Here is a 14,907-nt window from a genome sequence, read left to right on the forward strand (position 1 = left end):
GGCCTTCAGTTATTTTGGGATTCCTCATATTTGCATGTTTTTCAAATTAGGTATAAGATTTACTGGCATTCTAACATGCTAAATTAGCTTGGATTTGAGCCATTTCGCAATGTGAAGCATGTAACTGAATTTCTTCACTCTCTTTTTCTTTTTTCCTTTTTTTTAATCTAAAGTTTTATTATTTAATTTTTGCAGACAGTTACAAGAGAAATCAACACACATAAGACTCAATATGAGTCAAGAAACTAGCAAAGCAATTTATGTGAAATAGTGCTAGCTAAGTAATGCTATCTAGCGTTACCTGTCATAAGCTGTTACCTGTCTCCACCAAATCAAATAAGGTTCTGTTGTGGCCTTGGCAAGGTTATACTTTTATGAATAAAACTTTTAATGTGTAAGAAATTAGAACAAATGTGTTATTTGTTTTTTTTTACTGTGTTACCATGCATGAAATCAATAGAATGGACTGCATTGTGCAAATATTTCCATAGAAGACATCATCATTCACATTGAACAGAAAAAAAGCACAAAATAATGGTTTAAAAGTTAGAAAAGTACCTGCTAATGTGTTTTTCTGCAGGCTTTAATGGTTCCATTATCAGCTTTAGGAGTGGTCCAGGGAGAGGCCCCACAGCAATAAATGTACGCCTGTAAACACACACACAGGCCAAACCAGTAACAAAAACAATTGTAAAACTTGAGAATTTTGTGTAAGACAATATTTTCTCATCTTCACCTGCTTCATCTATGTTATCAGACAGTTTTTCATTCTTTCATCTCAATTTATTAACTTTTTTTCTGTGACACTTTGACCTTTAACCTGTAGCACAACTGTTATCTAAAGCCTGTGTTTATGGTTTCACCTTAGACTTCCTGTCAACCTGTAGCCCTGACCCATTTTGTATTCTCAACTCCAATGTTTCACGTCACTCTTCATTAGTAGGAGTGCTGGAGTGATATTTCAGTTCATTTCAGATGTTTTAAAACAGTCTTTTGGTTTAACAGTGGCAGTCCAATTACAAAGTACAGCCAGATTAGGCAGATAGTTCAGGTTGCTGTCCCAAGATTTTTAGTGTAGGCCCTCACATACATTTGATGGCATGCATTCATGAAGTCGTAAGCATGATTTTAGCTCAGATTTAATTAAGTGGAGGTATTCAAGCTATTTCTTTAATAAACAAAAGCTGATAAAACCTGCAGGAGACAAATCGTTTTATGAGTTCTTCAAAACTAAGGGGAGATTTTTATTAAAGTGTATCTTTAAACAGTAGAATCTTTTTCACGAAACTTTCCCCCTGTAAGTGGTGTGCGTTTATGCTCGCTTTGTGTTTCTGGATATGAACAAATGATTACTGTTCAGTTAAATGTTTGTCAGCAAGAAAAATGTCAAACCAACACATTGTTGTGGTGCCAAAATGTTGAAATTCAGCAAAAAATACCATATATACATTAACCCATAAACACTGAATTAGTTTGGGTTGAGAAAAAGTATACAAACGGTATACAAAGAAACCATTATTCTAGATGTTTTATCCCAACATTACAGCCAAAGCTAAACACTCTCCGTGTTTTATTGTCTCAGTGTTATTACTCTCAAAAGGCGTTATGTGTGGTACTGAGAATGCATTGTCTCATGTGTGCTAAAGTTTTAACACTGCATTTATAAAAGTATACATTATGATCTGTTTTATAATCTTATAATCTTATAATCTGAATGTTACTGAAGTGGATGGTAAATGCCTGTCAGCAGATAGCTTAGCATAAACACTGGATACCAGGTAAAACAGCCAGCCTGGCGTGCTGTCTAAAGGCAACAAAATCCAACAAACAGCTTCATCCTTAAAAGCCTGAAAAATGGATTTGTTTCTAAAAGGCAGGATACAATGTACAGAAGTGATCTGTTTTACCCTCTTTTTGTTTTACTCTGTTTTTCGATGCTAAGCTAAGTTTACTGTTTCCTGGCTGTAGCTTAAGCTTAACTGCCATGAGAGGCCTTTTGTCTGCAAAGTAAGTGAATAAGCATCCTAAAATTAAACATCATTCATATTCAGTATTTTTTGGATACTAAAAAAAATAAAGTTACATAAAGAATCTCATTTGTCTTCCATGTAGTTTTTCACAAGTTTTTATTTCACATTAAAATGAATTTAAAGTCATTTCAATTGCCCTACATCTTGAGGCAGTAAATGCCTAAACTGAATTCAGTTCGTTACTAATGAATATGTGAACATGTTTATTAACTCTGAGTTTAGATTCACAGATCAATCTTTGGTTTCTCTGCTGACAGGAGTTGAGCTCTGTGGCAATCAGTTGCTTTCAAAAGATTTTCTAACTCCTCTGAGGTGAAAGCCTGTCACAAACTCTTGTTTATCGCTGCACTGATAAACAGCTCATCCTGCCCACATGGAAAAAGGTCCTTGTGAATGGGCACTGGACTGAACAGCTGTCAACCTGGAACCCTCAGTGTCTTGGCTCCATTATCCTGGCCCTTCACTATCACACATCTGGATTCATACCATTTTTTCCTGTAAACAAACATCATCACCGTCTGCTTATCATGCGGCCCTTCCTCTTGGTGTGTCTCTAATCTTCCCTTTCCTCCAGTCCTCTAATCAGCCGCCTATTGTGTTAGAGAAAACACAAACATAAGAGGAAACCAAGGAAGAACATGAGAAAAACACAAACTCGTTTACATAGACAGATTTCAGTCAGTTTAGCGGAAAAGATCCTGCATGCAGGATGGAAAAAGTTGTTGAATCACAAAATCACATTTTGATGTCTTCCAGGACTCCTGTTCCTTGATGCATGACCAGGAAGGCTTTTCATTTTGGATTATTGACTTAACTTTTAACCAAACAGATACCTTGCAAACATGTATGACACAGAAAAGCATCTCTCAGTCAAACCCACAAAACTTCATTTTAAAAGTCAGTGAAACATTTAGATGCCAGCGTTGCCACAGAAACCATGGATGCTCTGTCATTAGGGGGAGTGTTACACTATTGTAGTTTCAAGACTGATAGTCAGATTTAGCAGTTTGAACTGTTGAAAAGGGATTATGCTGGCATCTTAAACCACAGCAGGGTGTTTTTTTTTCTTATGGCTGCTTGAACATTGACAGTGTTTTTAGATGGGAGGCCATAAATACTCTACTGTGAAAACATGAGGTTATTTAACCACTTAACCCTAAACAATCCAAATCCAGTGCCAGTTCTTCTGTTGCTTTGCAACATTTTGATTGATTCTGAATCACATCTGTGATATACTCTATTTGAAATTTGTATGAAAGCACAGAAACTGTAAATCCACTATAAACTTTTCTGCATGTGAATGTTCAAAATTTGTTGGCAAAGTAAAACAAAACTGGTTCTGGAAGCTTTTAGGTGTCTGCTTATGGTTCACCTGCAGGATTGTGCTGAACCTGACTGTGACTGATGCAGTGTAAACAGTAAAAAAAAAAGAAAAATGACAATGCAGGTTGATTATTTAAGTGTGTTGAAATGAAGCCTATATGGGCAACATCTTGCTTCTGAGAATACAAGCTTGGAAAATGTCCTCGGTTTTTCCGGAAAGGTAGGTGTTGTCACTGTCAGTCTGGCAAAGGGAGACGTTAACCCTCTGACCTGTGATCAAGTGTGAACAGGTCTTTTATAAACCTAAGCTATGATATTTTCCAAAACCTAACCACAAGTTAAGCTGCCATGACAGGGATGAATTATCCATCCAGTGCTTTAATTTGTCCTTGAGGTCTAAAGCATATATTTCCTGTTGTTTTCCAATCCAGTGTTGTTTAGATTTATTAAAACCAGCAGTCTATATACATTTTTTAGTTTCTTTAGTTTTTCATAGGAGACAATAATAAATCTCCAAAACGTACTATTAAATGTGATTAAAATAAATGGAATTAAACTAAAAGTAAATTATCTAAGGAGAAACATCATAATTACATATATAACTGGCTGGTATTGTTTTCTGTCATAATTTTGTCCAGACCCTTTTTTGTATGAATAGAAGCAGACAGATTAACTCGGAGACGGCATGGAGGCAGTAAAAGAGAGATGAATTATAACAGCCAGTGTTGAACTATAATCTTTTTGGATTGTGGAGGATTAACTCCTCCAGTCAGATGCTGGTCTAACAGACAAAGCTCCCCCATCATCAGCTGCCTGTTGCAGAAACAGGACACCAGTCTGCAGCTTAGAGATCCAGCAACAGACGGGTCCCACTGATTTTCCTCATTTTTGGCTCCTTACATGTTCGAACATGACAAACTGAGCAGCCAAGTTCAAGGAGCCTGTATCTCATTTGTATAAATGCAATTTATTATGTAATTTAGGTTCAAAATTGATAGCGTACACGTGTCGTGCATGTTCCCAGTCACTCCATGCTGAAAGAATATCTACTTTTGCAGCCCAGTCTTCAGGAATATGCATTGCCATTTTAGGTTTCTGGAAACAACTCGGCTGGTTTGTAATGCTCAGCTTCTGAACTTATCCTAGTGGCTTTGGTGCATGTGTAAAACCAAAGAAATTTAGATAAAAAGATGGAAGAAGTGGCAGCAGCAAGACTTACCACAGGTTTAAACAGTGGTTATAAAAGGAAAGACCAGATAAAAGCTAATTCCTGCTGGAGTTGAAGTGCATGCGTTAGACCCGTCAACCTACCCAGCCCACCTACATCTTAATGTAAGGCTCTGTTTGCTGTAACACTGGCATTCGTACACGAATATGTCCCGCAAGTTAAAAAAAATACAGAATATGTTCACAAGGCATCCAGTTATATGCACAGTTGAGTCAAGTAAGGGTTACATCTGAACTTGGCGTTTTAATTGCATCACTGTTCTTATCCCAATATACATGGATGGGAGAGGAATCGAGTTACAAATCAAAGTATGTCCGAAACAGAGTTAGGACTTTTATTAGAGCAGAGCGACAGTCTGGAAGTGCTTTAAGCGACCGTGAGTTGAAAGGTAGTCGCTAGGCAGTGTCCATAGACAATTTATGTTTTCCAGAAACATACTATAACAGCACATTTTCCTGGCAACTGGGTTTGCGTTTAGCTTAAGCTGTGTTTTCATCAAGTTGAATTGGATTGAGTGGGTATAGAAAATGGATCGATGGATGTATGTGGATTATTCTCTCGTGTCTGCTTATATTTCCTCTCAAAAGCTGAAAACTAAAGCTAATGTTGGACATTAGAGGGCATTAATGGACACAAGTTAAGATATTGGATGTTAGAATTTCTTCGCAAGAGTTGTTTCCACCTACCCTTGTGTAAATTAACTCCACTGAAAATGGCACATTGGTGTAAAAATGCAGCTGTTTTCATCGACCTTTTGTAATGATCAACCGCAAGCATTGACAACCCAACTAATGGCGCTATTAAAAAAAAACAAAAACAAAATTGTAATATAAAGAGAATCTTATCAGGCCAGGATGGCACGAGAACGTCCGTATTTCTTTTTTTATCTTTACCATTGTATCTCTTGCTGTGATGAGTAATGAAACTGTTTAATAATTCTGGAGCAAAATAGTTATGTCTGTGTCTGTTTGATTAATCTTTCCATCCTTCTCCAAATCACATATCCAGATCACCAAGTCATCCTGCATCTTGGAACAGAACGCTTTTATCCTGAGTGATCATGGTTTTGAAGGTGTCTTTAAGTTGGCTTCTCAGCTGTATGCCTGCACAAAAGTTGAAGTCAGAATTTCTAAACAATGATTTCTTTGACTGTCCCAAAACTTGATGGTGGTGAGTCTGAAAATGTCCCCCAGAGTCCTAAGTGGTGAAAAATGTCAGCTCTGGAGGAATCACACTTCTACAGTAACACAGAATGTGTTTACAGATTTATTTGCCCACACATGATAACCGACTAAAACGGGCGTGCGGGTCTGCGGCCCACGTCTCTGTTGCCATTATCTCAAAATCTAACCCAGTTTAATCTTGTGCACGAGTGCAAGAGGCAGGAACAGAGCATCAGGAGGTAATGCTTAGTTTGTGGGAGGTTCAAAGGAAAACATAGATCGCTATCAGGGTGGAACTCCAACAGACTCCTCCGTGTGTGCTGAAGAGTTCATGTCATGTTGCACAGCGGTTGTTTGGCTGCGTTTATCTTAAATCCCGTCCTTATCCGGCTGGACGATCTCAACCCAAGATACGGACTGAACGGGATGAAAGTTCACTGTAAATGACCCACATTCAGCATTCATACAGGCTCCTTAAAAGCAGTCTCATTCGAATGCATGCTGACAGGCCTCGGATTAAAGTGAGAAATGTAGAGAAAAGATTGAATTAGCCGACATGTCATGATGAGAAACTAAGCTTGAATGTCTGTGCTTTCAGTATTGTATATGTACATTTTTATTTGATATCTTACAGTGAGTATAGGATGATTGGATGGTTAAAGATTATGTTGGCAGGGTAAGAAAGGCTTATAGAGCCAGTAAATCACCTTCAATTGAATTAAACAGTGAGTGTGTCCAGCACAACTCTGGTATTGTTGCTGCTGCAGAACAGCTCCTTTCCACTGTGAGCTCCTATCCTTACCCTATTAGATTTCAGTTCAGTGTCCAGCAGAAAATATTATTTTTAATGCAAGCGCCATTTCCTCAGGGTTTAGGCCAGTATGTCCCGCCTAACATAATTCCTACGAGTTTAAATCTTATCTGACCTTAGAGCTAAGGGATAAAAGTCCAGCTCTGTATAGCAACAACCCGCTGCGTTACTTCCACGTTGACCACAAGCGGCCGTGTCCCTCTGCTCCCACAGCTGCAGTGTAACCCATACGGCTCCAGTGTTTGAGTTTGGGCCTTCAGTCCTGCTCTCGCTGTCTGTCTGTGATTATGTGATACCTGCCTGTGATCCTCTAACAGCATTCCTCCATTCTTTGATCATGAGACACTCGGCGTTTGGTCTGTCAGGATGAAATACTGGGCCTCCCAGCAAAATGTCGGGACACACTCTAAAACACTAAATAATGACTATCATCAGCATCTAATTCCAAAAGATTTACTGCAACCACCTGCTTATGATAGACTCTTCGTGGACAATTACGCGTGATGTGCGTCTCGCTCATAAGCTTTGTTGCAGCTTGTGGCTTAGTCTCGCAGTTCCTGAGGCAACTTGAAGCTTGGGTTGAATATTTAACGCCTGCAATACCAAATCACGAGCGTCCACACACACTTTAATGCATATTAGTTATAATAGTTTTTAGTTATTGTAGGTATACGAAGACCCCAGCAGTGAGACGCATCACTGTGAATGCCTGCGAGTGGCAGCCGTGGTCTAGTGGTTAGGGAGGTGGACTTAAGATCAGAGGGTTGCAAGTTCAAATCCTGCCATTACCTCTCCCTACACCTCTATCCATGGCTGAAGTGCCCTTGAGCAAGGCACTTAACCCCACATTGCTCCAGGGCCTGTAACCAATACCCTGTATCTAAATAGCTGTAAGTTGCTTTGGATAAAAGCGTCAGCTAAGTGTAATGTCATAAGAGTTCCCATTTGTTAGTGAACGAAGCATTGAAATAATCTGTTAAATTTTGTAAAACGTCTTCATTTACATGGCCTCATACGCAACCTTAAGAAATGGTGTTCTGTAATTAACAGAACACCAGGAACTTAGTCCAAAACAAATAGAACTAACACTGAAACTCTAACCCGATTTGAGCCTTTCAAGCAGCTCTTAGGTTGAGAATAAACTTGCTTTTAATCAACGGTACATGTTTGCATGTTTCTGATGTCTATGTCTCCTATCCTGCACTTGTTTCGAGTATGAGCTGTTCTTGTCCTTAGAAATGAACGCTCCGTGCACATAAACTGCAACTTGAAGGTAACCAGTAGCAAGCAGTCGAAGTCAAACGTGACCATATATCCAACCTCTTTAATAAAGGGGTCTTAAATACCATCAACAATACTGCTGCTGTGATCCTAACATCAACAAGATACAAACCATCTTTATTTTCTCCACGTCTATTGTTTACATCCTCTAAATGCAGAAGTTCAGTGCGGTCTGTGTTCGCTGGGGTGCCCCCTAATGGAATCCTCCCATAACAGGCGTAGTATTCAGCTAAGCATGTAAACAATCAGGTATATTCTCAGCCTTAGATCGCTCTCTTTCTATAATTTGAGCTTTGTTTGAAGATCTTCTGTGCCAAAATACCTGATATTTTAGAAATCAGACGTATAACTCCAAAGTTACATGCATAAACTTAGTTGACACTGAAAAATGATAAACATTAGTGGCACTTGAGTGTTTGAGGCACATATTTTAAACCCGGTGAGAATGATCAATGGATTTTCACCAAATTTCTAAAGCTGTTACCATACGGTTGCAGATGCTGACATGTGGAAAAGGAAAATGCAGTTTGGAGGCAATTCTTATGTACTTATTATTTGCACTATTTTGCACTCTGTGTTAAAGGTTTTTTAAAACCTTTGTCATCCCTCCGATACGTTTCAGCATTTGACGACTGCAGTTGACCAAAATGCCACATTCACAAAAAGCTCATTTGTCACACGGTTAAACGGAGTTTCCCGACATAAACCCACCCGCTGTTGGTTCCTACATTTATAGTAGCTTTAAAGCACACGCACCCACCACTCACTGAACTCCCAATGCCTTTTAATTAGACTACACACGCACACCCACAAGCGCAAAAAAAGAATCACTCCCCATGGACAAACGCACACCTGTGCATGTGTGCAAGCAACGCTCACTTACCTCTACAAGATGAGAGCATCTTTACAGAGTGAGGTCATCACAGCCCGAAGGAATATTTTAAGATCATTTCCTCATTCTGCGTCTTTTTCTTTCTCCTGGTTTTCTGAACAAGACACATTTCCCAGAGTTTGACCTCTCACCTTTCTCCACCCATCACCCTTCAAAACTCTCACACAGTGTGACCTCAAGCCATCAGTAATAACATATTTGCTTGCTATATCCCAATGCCCAAATAGCCAAGCCTCGGAGGCTAAAATTCTGAAGCTGAATCTATCCTCAAACTGGCCACTCTAACCAGCGGTCCTTTCGTCACTCAGCTGACTCCACAATGCCGGCTTGGTGTTATTAAGGACACGGCGTTGTGGGGCTGATCCGCTTCTGGTTGGTATAAGTGAATCACGAGGAGGAACAGTAGCAGTTTAACAGGACGTCTTTTTTTTAATTGATAATATGATGAAAATGATAGAGAAAAGAGGCTTTTGTTCAAGTGCAATCATTCATTTTTCAACTCATCCATCCGGCCCAGCTCTTCCTCATAAAGTCTTAATGGCTCCAAAAGAACATCATGTGACGTTTTCTCTTGGTCCCATCATCATTAGTACAGCCACTAGTCTGTGCTGTCTCGTGAATGTAATGTTGTTTCAGGGGGAAACCTCCTCGCACAAATTATTTTTTTCATGAACACCACCATGAAACTCTTTCGATACTATATATGCTGAGAAAAGCAAACATTCTTTTAACTATAAACTGACAGCACGTAGGAGGCATGTAAAAGATTTGGATGAACACATCTTCCATTCATCTTTACTCATGGACTTATTGCTTTGATGTTGCCTGCTCTCCCATCGCCCAGGATACACTGAGGTCTGTTACAGACCGTTCTGCTTTGAAACTGGATTAATGTTTAACGAGACATTTAGCTGCACACCGAGTGTTTCCCACATGACCAGTTCTTACCATCGTGTAAAAGCCACCTTCAGACTATAAGAAACCCTCCACTAAAGTCTGCTTTTAGAAAGTGGACGGCTTGGAATTACAGTTTTACTATTCTGTTCCAATTAAATAAGCCAAATCGAACAATTGGGTGCAATCAGATAAGGCAGCAGATGCAGCATGATGCAGATGTATCTGCAAGTACTCCAACGCTGTTTGTGACATCAGACATATGAAAGATTGACAGACATGGAAACCAGGAATTAACTTTTAACTGACTGATGGCGAGTTTCGGGTTTGTAAGCTGTTCTTTTTTTTACATTTACACCTTGAAAGATCAGGACACATGTTACAACCTGCCCAACCTCTGGGTCGTTGCCGCCTGTGAGTTGTTGACCGACATGGTTGACACGTGATTAAAAGCCTGTATTGTAAGGCCTTTCTTTCAAGGTAACGTGCTGTTAGCTCTTTGGAGGACTGCATGGGAACCCATCAATGTTTGTCAAATACTCCAAATCCCTCACTCTGCATGGGGTGAGATTGATGCAGATGGATACCCATGAAGGACCCCTAAATGTCGGGGACCCACCTCTTCAATTATCTCTCAAACCATGCGTCTTCCCTGTCCTCAATGTGTGCATTAATGTTCTGAAAAGTGTCTGTAAATGTCCACGTAAATAGACGACTGAGTCTTGACCTGTGTGTGTCAGTAATAGTTTCTAAGTTTGATAAATGATGCAGTTCTGTTGTTAGCGCGCAGTACGAAGGAAGAATACCAGAAATAACTCCCACTGAGCAGAGCTGCAGGTTGTGTGTTGGAAATATAATAAGCTCTGTCAGCAGTGGAATGTTTGTAATGTGTGACTGCAGGTCATCCTTCTCCTCTAACAAGCATTCCTACATCAAAACCTCTCAGACTCCGTGTCTTGTCTGTGGTAATATGGTTGTAATACTTGTTGTTTTCTTATTGACCCCCTTTTCCCCCCGTTTGGTCTTTTTCAGTTTTAGCTTTCTCCTTTTTTCCAAGTTTTAGTTTTACGGTCGATTTTTATATATGTTTGTAGTTAAGAGTTTCAGGGAGGATTGAAGACGTAGGACAAGCCACAAAGGAGCATTTAATAAGGGAAACCGGTTTGACTTGATGTCGGAGTGGAGAAGGAGCACACCACCTTGAACCAGATGCCCTCAGGAGCCGAGTCCCTGGTTTGGCTGGACATTCTCTTGCTTTCTTTCCACATGTTTCCTCACTAAACACACTAAACTATTCAAATGCAGCACCTTTTGATGCCAAGCTGTTTCAGTGTCTCCTCAGACTTTACAGTGGCTGTGTGTTGGGTGGAAGCTGCTGGCACTGGAATGCCAGTAATGTTTAACCAGACTGGCTCCAGGCCAAAGTGACTGGACAGCAGATTAACACCAGTGACCACACACACACACACACACACACACACACACACACACACACACACACACACACACACACTCACATTCGAATGGGTGCATGTGTGAAAAATGTCTGGACTGATTTCATTCCCTTCCATCGGATCACCTCCAGGAGTCCTGCAGGAGCCGACCCCAGACTGTGTGTGTGTTCCACTCTGCGTTACAACACAATCACAGAGATTTGTAGCTTAAGCCGGGGACACGGTGGAGGAAATTTCCTACCATGCATGCAGTGGGATTGTAATAAACCGGTTCTGTTCATAAGTATGCCAATGTGTGCATTTAACAGGGCTTTACTGTGCAAAAATGGACATGAAAGCTGAAGGATGAGGTTCAAAGGTTTTAACACGTTAAACTTCTACACCATTAGGATGTTCTTCCAAAAAGTCAATACATATAATCCTCTCTGATTGATTATTGCCGTAATTAAGCACGAAGAATTAGAGACAGACTCTGGACACTCAGTGAAGTGCTGGACAAGATGGATGCTTATCTGTGCTCTGTGTGTTTTGGTTGCATCTCTGAAGGGCCAGATTTTTGGTTTGGCTGCCCCAGATGTGCCATATGTATTTTTGGTCCCTTTTCTAACCCCTTCTGGTTTTAAATTAGAGCCTCTGTGTCTAAAAAATCTCCCAGTGTGTCCAGTGGTCGCCACCACTGTTACATGTGTGGACGTGAGTGGGTTAGGTTTGAGTTGGTGCCGGCGTAGCACAGATTTTAACCTTATTTGTTGACGTCTGTGGCATTTTTTTGGAGCTGGGTGGGCTGTTACATGGGCACTATAATAGCAAAAACCTTGAACTTCATCTTCAATAAGGAACATAGTCCCGAAAGTAGCTGAACACAGAGGGTACTTTTGATTGCCCCACTGCTGAGTAATAGTTTCCATTTGTTGGACCATGTCAAGGTGATATAAGAGGCTATAAGAATCTCTGATCCTTTTTACAACCACATAAACTCAGCAGTCAGTCAAGCTGCCTCTCGACTAAACATGATGCATAACACGTTTTCAGAGTTTTTGGCACTTGTTTATGACCCTGAATGACGACACGCAGGCTGTGTTTTACGAATCATACTTCAATAAAACGTATTTCGAGCACATTGTGTAATACGGCTTCTATGTGTTCTGTAGAAAAGTTAGTAGCGGCTTATCAAGCGAAGGCTTCATTTATATTTATAATTGATGATTGTAGAGGCTGCTTCCCAGGGCGATTGCACAGTGTTTGGGGGGGGGGGGGGGGTTCAGTCAGATATATCACTTCCACATCACTTTTAGCTCCAAAAAGCCAAGATAGTGGTACCAAAATGACAAATGTTCACTCCAGAGGTGATTTAGTCATAGTTTAGAGTTTAATATTTCCAATAAATCAGTTCCTCCTTCTGTGATCAACTTAGAATGTCAGTTTAAACTTCGATATTTGGCATTAATGAGCTTACTCTGATGTTACAGGCCTTTTTAGATTGCATTTGGTTCTGCACGTGAATGCAGATGTATGAAAATAGATAGAAATAGATTTTTTTTTTACCCTAATGAAATAGTTAGAGTGCTCCTCAGAAGTTTTTACTGTGCCTTATGTTGGAACCAAACCACATCACATGAAGACTTCTCATTTGGGTTTGGCTGATTTGACGCAGAGCCTCCTGCCATCCAGGGCACGGCCACAGATCATCTCAGATACACAAAAACTAAGACGACAAGGCTTTAAGGCTTTTATCTTTTGGTGTTTTTTGTCCTCTCGGGTTAGGATTTTGATTACTTGTCAGGGAAAATTGATTGTAAGGGAAAAACGGATTGTAAAATGGACATGAAATAGGTCAGGGAGCCTCCTCTTGCCCGAGGGCTCTTCTCAGCTTCTTTGAGTGAATTAGAGGCTGAACAGAAACAAGCAGGGCATTAGCAAACACCTTGAAGGCTCCAGTTACTTTTCACGAATGATTCAAATAGAAGAAGAAAGGACTAATGCCCCTTTTAGGTGGCGGTATGGGGTCTGGGTTTCTTAAAACAGTCAGTGCAGTTAAAGGCTGGAAAACTCCAAATGTCCTGTGTGTTTTTATTGAAATTGATAATTTGATTCAGCAAAGATGGATGCAGTTAAAAGTGACCTCCCACCAACCACGTGCAGACACGAAAACCACCAGCACCGAAGCTCTAAAAAGTCTTAAAAGTCCTGTTCCACCCAAAGAAGACTGGCTACGTTGGTCTTTGCAATTAAACACACACTTAAATGCGTCAGTCCAGCATCAGTAGCTATTAAATCCCTTTGGTTTTCGTATTTTGGGTTTACTTGATGCTAGTCAGAGCAGGGGAAGCATGCTGCAGAGGAAAAAGCTAAGAAAGTTTGCATTACTTTGTTGCCTGTTGATAGAGGTAAGAGACTGCTTTTTGCTTATTTGTTGCATACCCAGAATCTCAGTTTTTTTGTGTGTTTTTTAGCAGATTAAACGAGGAACGAAAACTCCAGCTGCTGTATGCTGCTGTGCTGTTACCCCCTGACTTTTTTTTTTTTTTTTTTTAGGAACGAAAGGTAACTTTATTCTTGTTGGTGGTTTGTATTTCAAACACTGTGTCTGAACTGAAGCGAAGAAAAAGGCTCTCGTTTTGCCTGTGGGAGTTTCAAAAGCCATCGATCACTTTTCCCACTGAGGAGTAAGACACCAAACCTGAAAGACACGCCAAACTACTTAAAATCCCACTGATGCAGTTTGTGGTTGTTTTGAGTTTAACATCTTGGAGATGTTTTTACATCATTTTGGATCACTCCATGGTCATTCTGCATCTCATTATGGCTGTGTTTATCATTTTCCATCATCTTGATGTCATTCTCTGGTCCAGCTTTGTTTGTCTTAAATGTTTCTTTCTTTGTGGTCAGTTTACATTGTTTTTGTGTCTTTTGTGATCATTTTTTGTTCTTTTTGATTAATACTGTTTCAGATTTGGATTGTTTTTGTTATCTCGTTGAACTTGTCTTTAATCTTTTTGTTATCATAATTTCTGTGACATTCAGTCATTTTGCATCTTTTTTGTACCCGTTCTGTGTCTCTTTATAGTCATTTGGGATCTTGTTCTGGTTGATTTGCTGTACACAAGTAATCACAAGTTCATTTGTCCCATGTAAAGTTGGTGTCAAACAGAACTATACAAAAAAATCTGTCAAATCAGTATTGCAACCTCAAATCTAAAAAAAAAGCCCATTTCAAATAGGTTTTGAACCACAATATTTCAGAGTTAGCATTCCTGAGTTATTGGTGGCTATTTGCTCAATTCTGACCAGCATTTTACAGGTCATTGTTGGCTTTTAGTGGCCTAGTTTTGGATATTTGGCATCTGCTCGTTTCTGTGTGTGTCACATTCTTTTTGTCATTTTGGCAGCTTTGCATCTACTTATAGCCATTCTATCCCACCGAGCTTATTTTATGTCTCATGATAATCCCCTATGTTAACATTTTGTCTCATTTTGGTAGTTTCTAATCTTGTTGCGGTAGCTTTCTGTCTCTTTTGAGTTGATTACAATTATTTTCTGATGCTCTGTTGTATTTTGTGTTCATTCAGACTGTGGCATCATTAGTTTGTATATTTTTTATCATATAAAAATAAAAGGTAACTTTAGATAAATGCAGTGACCTTGATAGTTTCACGCCTTTGTAATTATTTTCTTTCTGTTATCTTTACGCATTTTGGTCATCTGCTACATATTGAGTGCCACTAAAATGTCATAAACGTGCTGATTGGCTGTCATTTGTTTTGGGCGTGGCGTTATTAACTATGAGGCAGGTGATTGGTTAGTATTTATAATGGGCGAGGTCTTACTGTA

At 39.7% G+C, this 14,907-nt stretch overlaps 1 protein-coding gene across 1 annotated transcript in view; it reads left to right on the forward strand.

The window, feature by feature from the left end:
* rassf3 (Ras association domain family member 3) overlaps nucleotides 1-14,907 on the forward strand; it is a 61,611-nt gene that overhangs the window by 15,945 nt on the left and 30,759 nt on the right. The window lies entirely within an intron of this gene.

Source organism: Odontesthes bonariensis, chromosome 8, assembly GCF_027942865.1.
Source record: "Odontesthes bonariensis isolate fOdoBon6 chromosome 8, fOdoBon6.hap1, whole genome shotgun sequence".
Classification (NCBI taxonomy): Eukaryota; Metazoa; Chordata; class Actinopteri; order Atheriniformes; family Atherinopsidae; genus Odontesthes; species Odontesthes bonariensis.